Source organism: Aegilops tauschii, chromosome 7, assembly GCF_002575655.3.
Source record: "Aegilops tauschii subsp. strangulata cultivar AL8/78 chromosome 7, Aet v6.0, whole genome shotgun sequence".
Classification (NCBI taxonomy): Eukaryota; Viridiplantae; Streptophyta; class Magnoliopsida; order Poales; family Poaceae; genus Aegilops; species Aegilops tauschii.
Window position 1 is genome coordinate 642922497 of NC_053041.3, and position 12176 is coordinate 642934672.

Sequence of the window (12176 nt, forward strand, 5' to 3'; positions counted from 1 at the left end):
CAAAGAAATTTACCATCTTCGTACAGACCTTGGCAATTCCATAAGATTTTTCATCCATTTAGTAACAATCACTGTTCAAGATATCTTCCGATATTCCGATAAATCGTCCGATTTATCGCTTACCGTTGTCTGGCCGATAAGATAAATCGGCCAATAAATCATCCGATATGGCGATAAATCGGCCGATATGCCGATAAACTGGCCGATTTACCCATTATCATGGGTCAACCGATAAATTCCCGATAAGCGATATCCCCAACATTGGTAACAATCAACATTCTCAAACTCAATGCCAAGCGGAGTGCCTTGGAAGAACAAGAATCCCTCAGCTGCACCCACAATGGACATGGAATAGTCATGATACTCCCAGCTAGTTGTACGATCTTCTCTAACTTCCATTCATGAGAATTATCCTGTAAGGTGGTATGGTGGAGAGCATAGGACCCGAGTTGATAAACAAGAGAAAACATCTCAATGGCTCCTTCCTACCCACCACAACTACATTTGGACACCGATGATCAAAGCTTGGGTCAGTGTCTCTGAGGTGCAGATGGTAGCCGGTGAGAAAATTGACCGTTGAAAAATTCAAAGTGTGTGTGTCCAGAACCATCAAATGGTCACTCCAAAACCAAAAATGTGTCCAGTAGAAGCAGTCGTGTACAGAGTCATAACAGACCATGTCGTCTAAATAAGGGAGGACAGGGGACTCGACCATACACCATTGCATAGTTCTAGACGAGAAGACAAAGAGGAAAAGATTTGTCTGTTATCTTGCTATGCATATCACCTTGAAGGGCTCCTCCTCGCTATCATTGCTGGTGTTGGGAGCAAGCACGGGCTCGAATTCCCAAATGTAATCTAGCGGCTGGAAGTTAGGTCCTCGGGTATGGTTGGAACCACCACATATATGTTGGATAGGGGGTCATAGAAGGCAAGGTGAAAGTTAGCGGCGTTGCATCGCTCCCGTTTCGGCCACGCGAGGCGGCGACCTTCGTCTAAGGAGTCAATGAGGTCCCTACTCTCCATGAGGATGCTTACCTCAGAGACTTCTTCGGAGTAGCTCTAGTTATTGACGCACGGGGTTGGAGGGAGGTCCAATCGAGGAGGACCCAACCATTACGGAAGATGCAAGGGCGCTAGCGGGGGAGTTCCTCATCGGGCGGGACTTAGAAGGAGGTACAAACAATGGTCGGGACAAAGGAGAAATCCCCGGCACGCGGGGTGATGGCGTCGTCAAGCGAGAGCGGAGGCATGCGGAGCCTGAGTGGGGTGGAGTCCGGTTGCATGCATGAAGCTGAGGATGGTAGGCCATTGGAGTGCACGAAAGCGGTGGCGGAAGGTGCGGCCTTTGATGATGCGGTAGAATGTGGCGCACATGGAGGAGGCACGGGTGAGTATGTTTAGGGTAGGAAGGCGGAGGAAGATCTCCTCCATGAGCTCATCGAGGATGGGTACAGAGGCCGGTTGCGGCAACGCCATCGTGACCGAGGTGGAGGAAGGGGATCTAGGGTTACAGTTGGGACAAATCTTTGGGAGCAACTAGTGATTAGAAGAGGGGCTCTATGAAACCATTTCCTTTTGAGAAAATTATTTAGTTGACCCTTTCTTAAAATCAACTTCCCAATCTGGTTGAAAGAAATATTTTCTTTCTTGTTTGATACCAACACTAAATTTTGTTACTACAATATAGCTTAAGAATAACGGAAGAGAAGCTGCTTGTTTGCCCCCCCCCCCCCCCCCACCCGGCAAGATTCCAAGAGCCATCTTATTGCAGTTTGGAAGCAGTATACATAAAAATTAGCACACCATAACAAGTGACCCTATCTTTTTGTGGAAATGGGACATGGTAAATAAGGAAAGCTCATAAAGAGCAGGTTATGCAACATTCTTGTATAAGTGCAAAGTATGACTAAAGATGTACCATATGAAAATGCAAGCAAGAAAGCCATTTTCTCTCCTAAGATATGGAACAAGAAATATTATGTTTCCAAAGTAGTATGTAATATTTTTATTTTCATAGATGGAGGCCCTTCTAAGATATAATTGTTAAACATACGAGGAAAACTAAACCATGAATTGGCTACCTCACCTAGCTAGTTTGACAAGGCAATCAAGCCCAATAGCACAAAATCCATGTCTATATATAACCATGTGAGTAGAACAAGCAAATTGCAAGCAATGACAACAAAAAATAATATGATTACGCTTACCAATTGATCAAATAGTTTGTTCTGATAACATGTGTGGGAAGCTAAAGTATGGGATGGTGCATCTATGATCAAAGAAATTTACCATCTTTGTATAGACCTTGGAAATTTCATAAGTTTTTTCATCCATTAGGTAACAATCAACATTCTCAAACTCAATGCCAAGTGGAGTGCCTTGGAAGAACAACGATCCTTCAGCTGCACCCACTATGGATATGGAAGATACTGCCCAGGTAGTTGTACGATCTTCTCCGGCTTCCATTCATGAGAATTATCCTGCATTCGCAAGAAAATGTACTTACCACATCTGGAAATGTTTCTTATCCGCGGTTTGTCACTTACTTGATAAATATCATTATAATATCTTTTTTCTAAATGGCTATAGTGTAACTTTGACACGTAGTATGCAAGAAACAGGTCAAATTCGCTTAGATGGCATGGCATAAGCATCATCTCTCGTATCAAATCAAGCTCGTGCAGCTATGCGTTAATGGTGCTGACATAAGAATCGTGGAAGCCCCATTTTCTGACATTTTAAGTTGGCTAATTAGGGGATTCATTGGGTGTGACTGGACACAAACAATTCGAAGTAGCCAGGGATCTGTCACTATATGTACAGTTTATAAGATGTTCTAAGTTTTTCTGAATCTCCTGTATATCACACCTACATGTGAGCAAAAGAAAGACATGATGAATGAAGTATATGTGGTGGTTGCTTGCGAGGAAGACTACGTGTAGTATGTGTTAACTTTTATTTACGTTGGTCAAGTAGTAGGATGAACTTTATGTTTAGGGTTTAAATTGTTGTGATATTTTGATGCTTAAATGTTTAAAATGGTCTATGTGTAATGTGCTTTACAAAATATTGTTTGCATGTTCGAATGTGCCCTATTTTAGGGCACCTATTGGAGTTGGATGTTTTTATGCCCCAAAAAGAACTTTGAAGTGTCGCAAATTTTGATCCAAGCACATTTTGGTGCCCAAAAAGAGGGAACCTATTGGAGATGCTCTTACTCTCTCTTGCACTGACAGGCATATTAACACCCATTATGCGTGCTCACTTATCTCTTTTTTATATATATCAAACCCCACTCTCTCAATCTTAAAGCACCAATTACACAACAGACGCACTCCACTGATCCACCCACATACTCTCTCTCACACACATGCACAAATGCACTCCTTCACGTGCTTCACATGCAAAGTATCATGCTCTATCCCTCGCTCCAGATCACTTTTTTAGTCAAAGTCAAGCACAAAAGATAGAACAATCTAGCCACCAAAAGAACATATCCCGAATAGCATCCAACTGATAAAAAATTATTTGAGAAATAAAAAGATCGAGTAAATGAAACATAGGAAAACACGTGAAAATACTGGTTGAACAAGAGACATACATGAGCAAATATTCACAAACATAGGACATGAACATTAGGGTGCTGCAGACATGCAACTTTCCCTTCCTTTTTCAGCCCCTCATCTTTCTATTTGTAGTTGTACATCGTCTCTACCATCAGGGTCTGAAGTGTGACCACATGCCAAACATAAGAGCCAACTATTTATATGAAAACCAATACAAGAACATCTCTACCATTGGCTCCCAGATGGACATGTTGAGGTTTGAGTCGGCATCAACACCGAGCTTATGTTGTGTAAGTAGTGGAGTATCGATGTCGATGCCCTCACATTGCATTCATAGACACCAATCTCAAGCTCCTACAATGAAGTTGAGCGGACTAAAATATCTTGTGCGGAACTATCTTGCCAGGTTTATAAGTACACTTTAGTTACTGACTGGTAGGGCCTTGAATGAGAATCAATATCAAAATGGTAGACAGAATGACCTTGCTTCAAGCCCTCGCTCAAGGACTATGCTTCGTCATTGATGTTTCTAGCTTCGGCTTCTTCTGCTTCATCATCGGTGCTTCCAGAATCAGTTTTCTCATTTCCTCGTCACTACTTCCAGCATCACTTTCTCCTTATTCCTTGTCACTGCTTCCAGCATCACTTTCTCCTTATTCCTTGTCGCTGCTTCCAGATTCACTCTCTCCCGATTCCTCATCAATGCTTCCCAATTAACTGCTTCCAGATTCACTCTCTCCCGATTCCTCATCAATGCTTCCCAATTAACTTTCTCCTAAATCGACCACGTTCTCAAATTGTCCCAGTGATAAAAAATATATCATTACTAACTATTAACACGCTCTTGTAAATAATAGCTAGTAGTACTACAATAGACAACATAGAGGTAAACGAATTACTTACCTGGTGGATTATAGAAGGTAAAATAGGGGAACATAGCCCATGGATGGTTGAAAAGACGAAGCTCGCTCGTGAGCTTCTTCGACCTTAGTGACTTGAGACCAATCATGTCTGTTCCAAGATTTTTGGTTGCAAAGATGATAGTCGTTATTTCAATAGAGCCAACCAACTCAGTATGTAGGATCATGGGATCGCCTACAAGGAGTTGCTTCTTTAGTTCAACGACTTCAGATTCTGTCCACGTTGCAACCTGGTCGTTACAAACCGCCCTCCAGTACAAGGAGAGATTGAATCCATTGAGCGTCGCAATCCCCAGCTGGCCATCCTCTGGCGCAATCAGGGCATGAGAGTCAAACGTGCAATCTAGATCACAAACAGCGATTCAATCTCTGATAGGCAAGACGTTCCCAAGTCATACTTAAGTACACCAAGACGAGCATCGTGCATAAAGATAAAATTTAGCTCCAAAGAGCACAACAGGCATCCAAGAGATACTGATATCACTCTCAATAAAGCTAGGTCAAGGGAGGCCCACGAATACAAGATCATCGTGGCCACCTTCTCCTCGTTAAAGATGATGGAGACCACAAAAAATGGCCCCGATTGGTAAGCCCCATGGTCGCAACAATCAACGGCACAAAGCACAGCTGCACATTCATAAGTATTCCAACTATCGCCTCTCTGTGGTGCCGGTAGCTCCCTGGTGTTGCCCGGCATGGGGAACCAGATGACCCAATCTGAAAATAGGACACGGCCGTGGCGGTAGTCAGCCATATTATTGTGTTTATAGTGACCACGGGGGATAAGTTTTGTGATGGGGATGAAGGGGTGATTGCAGGACCAACTGTGGAGAAGGCCGAGCATAGGTGGCGTATTATGAAAGGCTCGATAGCGGTTGAGGAAGCCATTATCGGAGAGGAGACGATGCCACAGTTTGCGGACGAGGGATGCATGGACGAAATTCTCAGGCTCATCAGGCGGGAGGCGGATGAGGATTGCGTCTATGATCCATATGGCTGGACCAGCAGCCTGCAGGTGTTGGCACAAAAACACGTAAACTGTTAGCCTGAAAATGTACTTACCACATCCGGAAACGTTTCTTATCCGCGGTTTGTCACTTACTTGATAAATATCATTATAATATATTTTCTCTAAATGGCTATAGTGTAACTTTGACACATAGTATGCAAGAAACACGTCAAATTCGCTTAGATGGCATGCCATAAGCGTCGTCTCTAGCATCAAATCAAGCTCGTGCTGCTAGGCATTACCTGTGCCGAGGTAAGAATCGTGGAAGCCCCATTTTCTGACATTTTAAGTTGGATAATTAGGGGATTCATCGTGTGTGACAGGACACAAACAATTCAAAGTAGCCAGGGATTTTACACTATATGTATGGTTTATAAGATGTTCTAACTTTTTTCTAAATCGCATGTATATCGCACTTGCATCTGAGCAAAAGAAAGACATGATGAATGAAGTATATGCAGAGGTTACTTGCGAGGAAGACTACGTGTAGTATGTGTTCTTTTTTATTTAGGGTGGTCAAGTAGTAGGATGAACTTTAGGTTTAGGGTTTAAATTGTTGCGGTGTTTTGATGTTTAAATGTTTAAAATGATCTATGTAATGTTCTTTACAAAACATTGTTTGCATGTTCGAATGTGCCCTATTTTAGGGAACCTATTGGAGTTGGATGTTTTTATGCCCCAAATAGAACTTTGAAGTGTCGAAAATTTGATCCAAGCACATTTTGGTGCCCAAAAAGAGGGCACCTATTGGAGATGCTCATACTCTCTCTTGCACGCACAGGCATATTAACATGCATTATGCGTGCTGACACCCCCACTCTCTCACTCTTAAAACACCAGTTACACAACACAACACACACACACACACTCCACTGATCCACCCACATACTCTCTCACACACACATGCACAAATGCACTCCTTCAAGTGCTTCACATGCAAAGTGTCATGCTCTATCCCTCGCTCCACAACTCTTTTTTAGTCAAAACTCAAGCACAAAGATAGAACAATCTAGCCACCAAAAGAACATATCCCAAAAAGCATCCAGCTGATAAAAAATTATTTTACAAATAAAAAAGATCCAGTAACTGAAAAATAGGAAAACACGTGAAAATATATGTTGAACAAGAGACATACCTGAGCAGATATTCGCAAACATAGGACATGAACACGAGGGTGCTGCGAACATGCATCTTTCCCTTCCTTTTTAGCCTCTCATCTTTCTATTTGTATAGTTGTATATCGTAGGTCTGAAGCATGACCAAAAGCCAACATAAGAGCCAACTTTTTATATGAAAATAAATACAAGAGCATCTCTACCATTGGCGCCCAGATGGACACACTGAGGTCTGAGTCGGCATCAACACCGAGCTTCTCTTGCGTAAGTAGTGGAGTCTTGATGTCGATGCCCTCACATTGCCTTCATAGAGACCAACCTGAAGCTCCTACAACATCAGAACTATCTGCATTCACCTTGAGCACATGTAGGCAGGGACAGCGCTAGACCATGGTGGTAAGATCGAGGATGGTGCACCCACTCACGAGAGCTGCATGGAATGCAGCAGGAACTTCTTGGAATTGACGTCGTCACACTTTGCCGCCTCTAGTGGCACACTCCTCTCAAGAAGGATGTCGAGGACTGAGATGGCTATTATTATTTTTCCACATAACATTTTAGGCTATAGCTATTATTATGCTTGCTCATATCATTTTAGTCTTTACCGAGTTAAATATGTGTATATACAATACATACCATTTTTTTACCATGTGAAATTTTTGTACCTACCCTTTTATTAACAAAATGTACTTAACACATTTTTACCAATAGCCTGCAAAGTGTTTAGAGGATCGAAAGCCACATTGATCAAGACATCGAGCACGCATAGCTTGATGAGGAACTCTTCAAAGGATTTGTCCGGCACAACCACCACCATCGAGGTTTGCACCAGAAACCTGAAAAAATGATTTTTGGTAATACACACAAATATTTGTGCGACACATACAGAGGACGCTTCACAAAGATGGCTTCAAGGTAGCAATGGGCCATAAGCTGCGTTAAGCATTCGAGAGTTGTGCCACAATTCGATGTCCTGGACCATGTCTATGATGTTCTGTCTTTTTTGCGAATCACATGTATATCGCATTTGCATCAGAGAAAAATAGAGACACGATGAATGAAGTATATGTGGTGGTTACTTGTGAGGAAGACTGTGTGAAGTATGCGATCTTTTTTTATTTTGGGTGATCAAGTAGTAGGATGGAATTTATGTTTAGGGTTGAAATTTTTGCAATGTTTTGGTGTTTAAATGATTAAAATTATCTATGTAATGTGCTTTATAAAACATTGTTTGCATGTTCGTATGTTCCCTACTTTAGGGCACCTATTGGAGTTGGATGTTTTTTATGCCCCAAAAAGCATATAAGTGTCCCAAATTTTGATCCAAGCGCATTTTGTTGCCCATAAAGAGGGCACCGATTGGAGATCCTCTTATTCTGTCTTACACACACAGGCATATTAACACACATTATGCGTGCTCACTTATCCCTTTTTTCTATCTATGTCACCCCGTCGTCTCACTCGCAAACCACGAGTTACCCAACACAATACACACACTCCACTGATCCACCCACATACTACACACATGCACAATTGCACTCCTTCGCGTGCTTCACATGAAAAGAGTCATGCTCTATCCCTCACTCCACATCTCTTTTCTAGTCAAAAGTCAAGGACAAACGATAGAACAATCTAGCCACCAAAAGTACATATCCTAAATAGCATCCAACTGATAAAAAATTATTTGACAAATTAAAAATCCAGTAACTGAAAAATGGGAAAAGACATGAAAATGTAGGTTGAACAAGAGATATACCTGAGCAGATATTCGCAAACATAGGACATGAACATGAGGGTGCTGCGAACATGCATCTTTCCCTTCCTTTTTGAGCCCCTCATCTTTCTATATATGTTCTCTATCATCTCTACCATCAGGGTCTGAAGTGAGCAAAAGCCAAACATAAGAGCCAACTTTTTATATGAAAACGAATACGATACCTTCTCCACAATTGGCACCCGGATGGACACACTAAGGTTCGAGTCGACATCAACACCGAGCTTCTGTTGCGTAAGCAGTGGAGTATTGATGTCGATGCCCACACATTGCCTTCATAGATACCACACTCAAACTCCTACAACGACGTTGAGCGGACTAAATCATCTTATGCAGAGCTATCCGCGTTCACCTTGAGCAAACGTAGGCATGGGCAGCAGTCGACCATGGTGGCAAGATCGAGGATGGTGCAGTGGAAGCGTTGGAGAGACAACCTCTCAAGGGCCAAGAACTCATCTTCCGACACATGTGTGAAGTAGACAGAGCACAATCACATCTCGGTTGACGAGGTGCGAGGAAAGCATGGCAGCTCAATAGTAAACTGTTTATTGAAGGAGTTAATAAGAACGAGCACATGTGGAAAGACCGTGCCGCAACACTAAGGGAGAAAAATTGACCTCCGTCCGTAGTTTGGCCCCAATTATGAATGTTGAGTTCGATGCCTAGGAGGGACACTGTAAGTACGAGCACCAGAGCCGCTTCTAGTGTGGTGAGAACCTCTTCGAGCAAGCCAGACCTGACCCCACGGAAGGTGACCCTGAGCAAACGCAGGTGGGGGAAGTGGTTGAGAAAGGCACTGATGTCGACAATGTTTCCAGAGAGAGACAACCTCTCGAGTGCAGGGAGGAGCTGGTTGATCGATGGATGGATGCAGAGGAAATACGTGTCCATCTTGATGGAGGTGACACGGCAGAAGGAAGGCATGGTGAGTCCCATGCGACGGCCTAGCTTGCTTATAGAAGATCGCGGGAGGATGAAGACGAGCTCCTCCCGCGAGAGCTGCATGGAGTAGAGCAGGAACTTCTTGGCGTTGATGTCGTCACACTTTGCCTCATCCGGCGGCACCCTCCTCGTGAGAAGGATGTCGAGGACTGAGATGGCTATTATTATTTTTTCTCATAACATTTTACGCTATAGGTATTATTATTTTTCCTCATATCATTTTAGGCTTTAACGAGTTAATTATGTGTACATACCATACATACCATTTTTTACCGTGTTAAATTTTTGTACCTACCCTTTTATTAAGAAATTGTACTTACCACATTTTTTACCTATCCCCGACAAAGTGTTGCAAGGATCGAAAGCCACATTGATCGAGACATCGAGGACGCATGGCTTGACGTGGAACTCTTCAAAGGACTTGTCCGGCACAACCACCGCCATCGTGTTTTGCACCAGCAACTTGAAAAAAATGAGTTTTTGGCAGGACACACAAATATTCTTGCGACACATATGGACGACGCATCACAAAGATCGCTTCAAGGTAGCACTAGGCCATAAGCTGTGTTAAGGACTCGAGAGTTGTGCCACAATTCGATGTCCTGGACCATGCCTACAAAGAATGGATGGGGGAAACATTTGGTGCTTAAAGTCATGTGATTAAGATTGGAGAGAGAGAGAGAGAGAGAGAGAGAGAGAGAGAGAGAGCTTGGTGTGGATGACAACTAGGGTTAGAGAAGCCTAATTGGAAGGGGGGTATGTACAAATAATGTTGGGGACCTCTAGAGTGGTTTAAATGGGCATGAACAAAAAGGGGCAATCCAAGTCATCACAAGAAGAAAGTTACATGCTCGCTCACTAAATGTGTTCGGAGACAGAGAGCAGATACCCCCACTTGTGGACTTTCAATCTTTGCGTGTGTTTGATATAAGTGGAGACTATTGGTCATTGGAAAACAAGCATATAAGAAATATAGGAAGTTTCTATCAACTGAGGGTATTTGAGAATTAAGTCTGCAGGAATCACAAAGTTTCCTGAAGATATCAGAAAGCTACAGAACTTAGAGACTCTTGATTTGCTGGCCACCCCGATTAAAGAACTGCCATCGACTCCAGCCCGACTACAGAATTTGGTCCGCCTATTTGTTTGGCCTGACTGTGTGCTTGCTGCAGATATGTTTGTGAGCATGCGAGCCCTGGAGGAAGTGGCAGATATCTATAAAATTGACAACCCTGAGAAATTTTTGGAAGAGCTTGGACATCTAACAAAATTGAGAAAGATTACGATGACTGGATCATGGACTGAAGGCTATGGAGAAAGACTGACATCATCTCTGGAGGGTTGGGCCATGACAGCCTTCAATATCTTTGTCCTCTTGGAGAAATAGGAGAATATCTGTTTAGGGATCCCTGCTGCACCTTTCCTCACCTCCAAAATCTTGAACTAATGCTGCCCATGACGAGGGTTCCCAATGGAATGACCTTCCTAACCAACATCCTCAAATTAGACATAGAAGTCAAACTATTTGATGATGAAGGTCTCCATATTCTTATGTGTATGCCTTCTCTCGCCAATCTCAAGCTAGATGTATGTCACTAGGCTGGCGTCCTGACTGTAAGTAGTAACGGATTCAAGCTGCTGGCGGTGTTCAACTACACACTTCAGATATCCAGAACAAGGGGTATAAACTTTGCAGCAGGTGCTATGCCAGCACTGCGATGGCTCCATCTTTGCTGGAGAGCCAGTCTTGTTCCGTTCAGGGATAGTGAAGATGCTGACATGGGCTTTGAGCATCTTTCAAGCCTTACTGACGTCCAGGTCGAAATTCTTTGTCATAATGCAACTTTGGATGAGGTGGAGACTGTGGAAGGTTTCGTTGAAAAATCAATCTCTTTGCATCCCAACCGTCACAATCTTCAGTTCCATCTCAGTAGATTATTTGAAGAGTTCAATAATAGTAACGAGGAGATGCCAAAGAAGGAGGAATTATAAGAGGTATACATCTTGGCCCGCTGGTTACTTCATTCCTTTGCACTGCATCCTGTGATTTACTGATCTGCTACTCTTCTTACTAATTCCGCAGCAGCGAGAAGACCCAGTGATGTGAGCTACACTTTTGTTCGTCCATGTCTGTGATTAGCCACCGTATTTATGTATTGCCATGTGTTGTAGCAAGAACCTTTTGTTACATTGTGTGTTTGTAACAGGGTAGTCTGGTGCATCAGGTTTTTCATCCCATGGTCTGTATTGAGTACGAGTGCAGACAGTGGGTTTTCCTAATGCGCGTCGAACCCATTATCTACTTTCTTGTTCCGTTCTCAGACTTGTCATTGTTTCCCTTGTGCAAGTTTCTCTTGCCTGCATCTGGATCATTTGAGCTATTTATTTGAATCTTATATGCTGCTGTATTTGGAAAAGGCAAGGTTGTTTATGCTTAAGCAACCAACTGAACTAAGCGGGCTGTAAATGCCTGGAAATGGCTGGTTCAGATCTCTGATTTTCAAGAGCACCTTCTTCAACAGCTTCGGTTCATTATATACTTGATTGAGTGTTTGATATTGGTATGTATATGGATGCTACATTGGTTGATTGATAGATAGCTGGGAATTCCGGGAAACGGTTCTAATAATTATAGAGAACTAGATGAAACCCCGCACGTTGTTGCGGGACATTGTCAGTTTGCCCCAAAGTCAACATTGGGCTGTGATTGCAGTAAAATAGCCAACATGCTCCTATATTAGTAAAGGAAGCATTGGAGACATAAGAACTCAAACAACATATGTATCAAATCTCATACGTGAATTTGTTTTCATGTGCAAACTATAATATCCAACAAATGGCCGGGAA

General features: G+C 42.8%; 1 pseudogene; it reads right to left on the reverse strand.

Moving 5' to 3' along the window:
* Nucleotides 1-207: 207 nt before the first annotated feature.
* Nucleotides 208-1026, reverse strand: LOC109766607 (uncharacterized; annotated as a pseudogene).
* Nucleotides 1027-12176: the final 11150 nt, after the last annotated feature.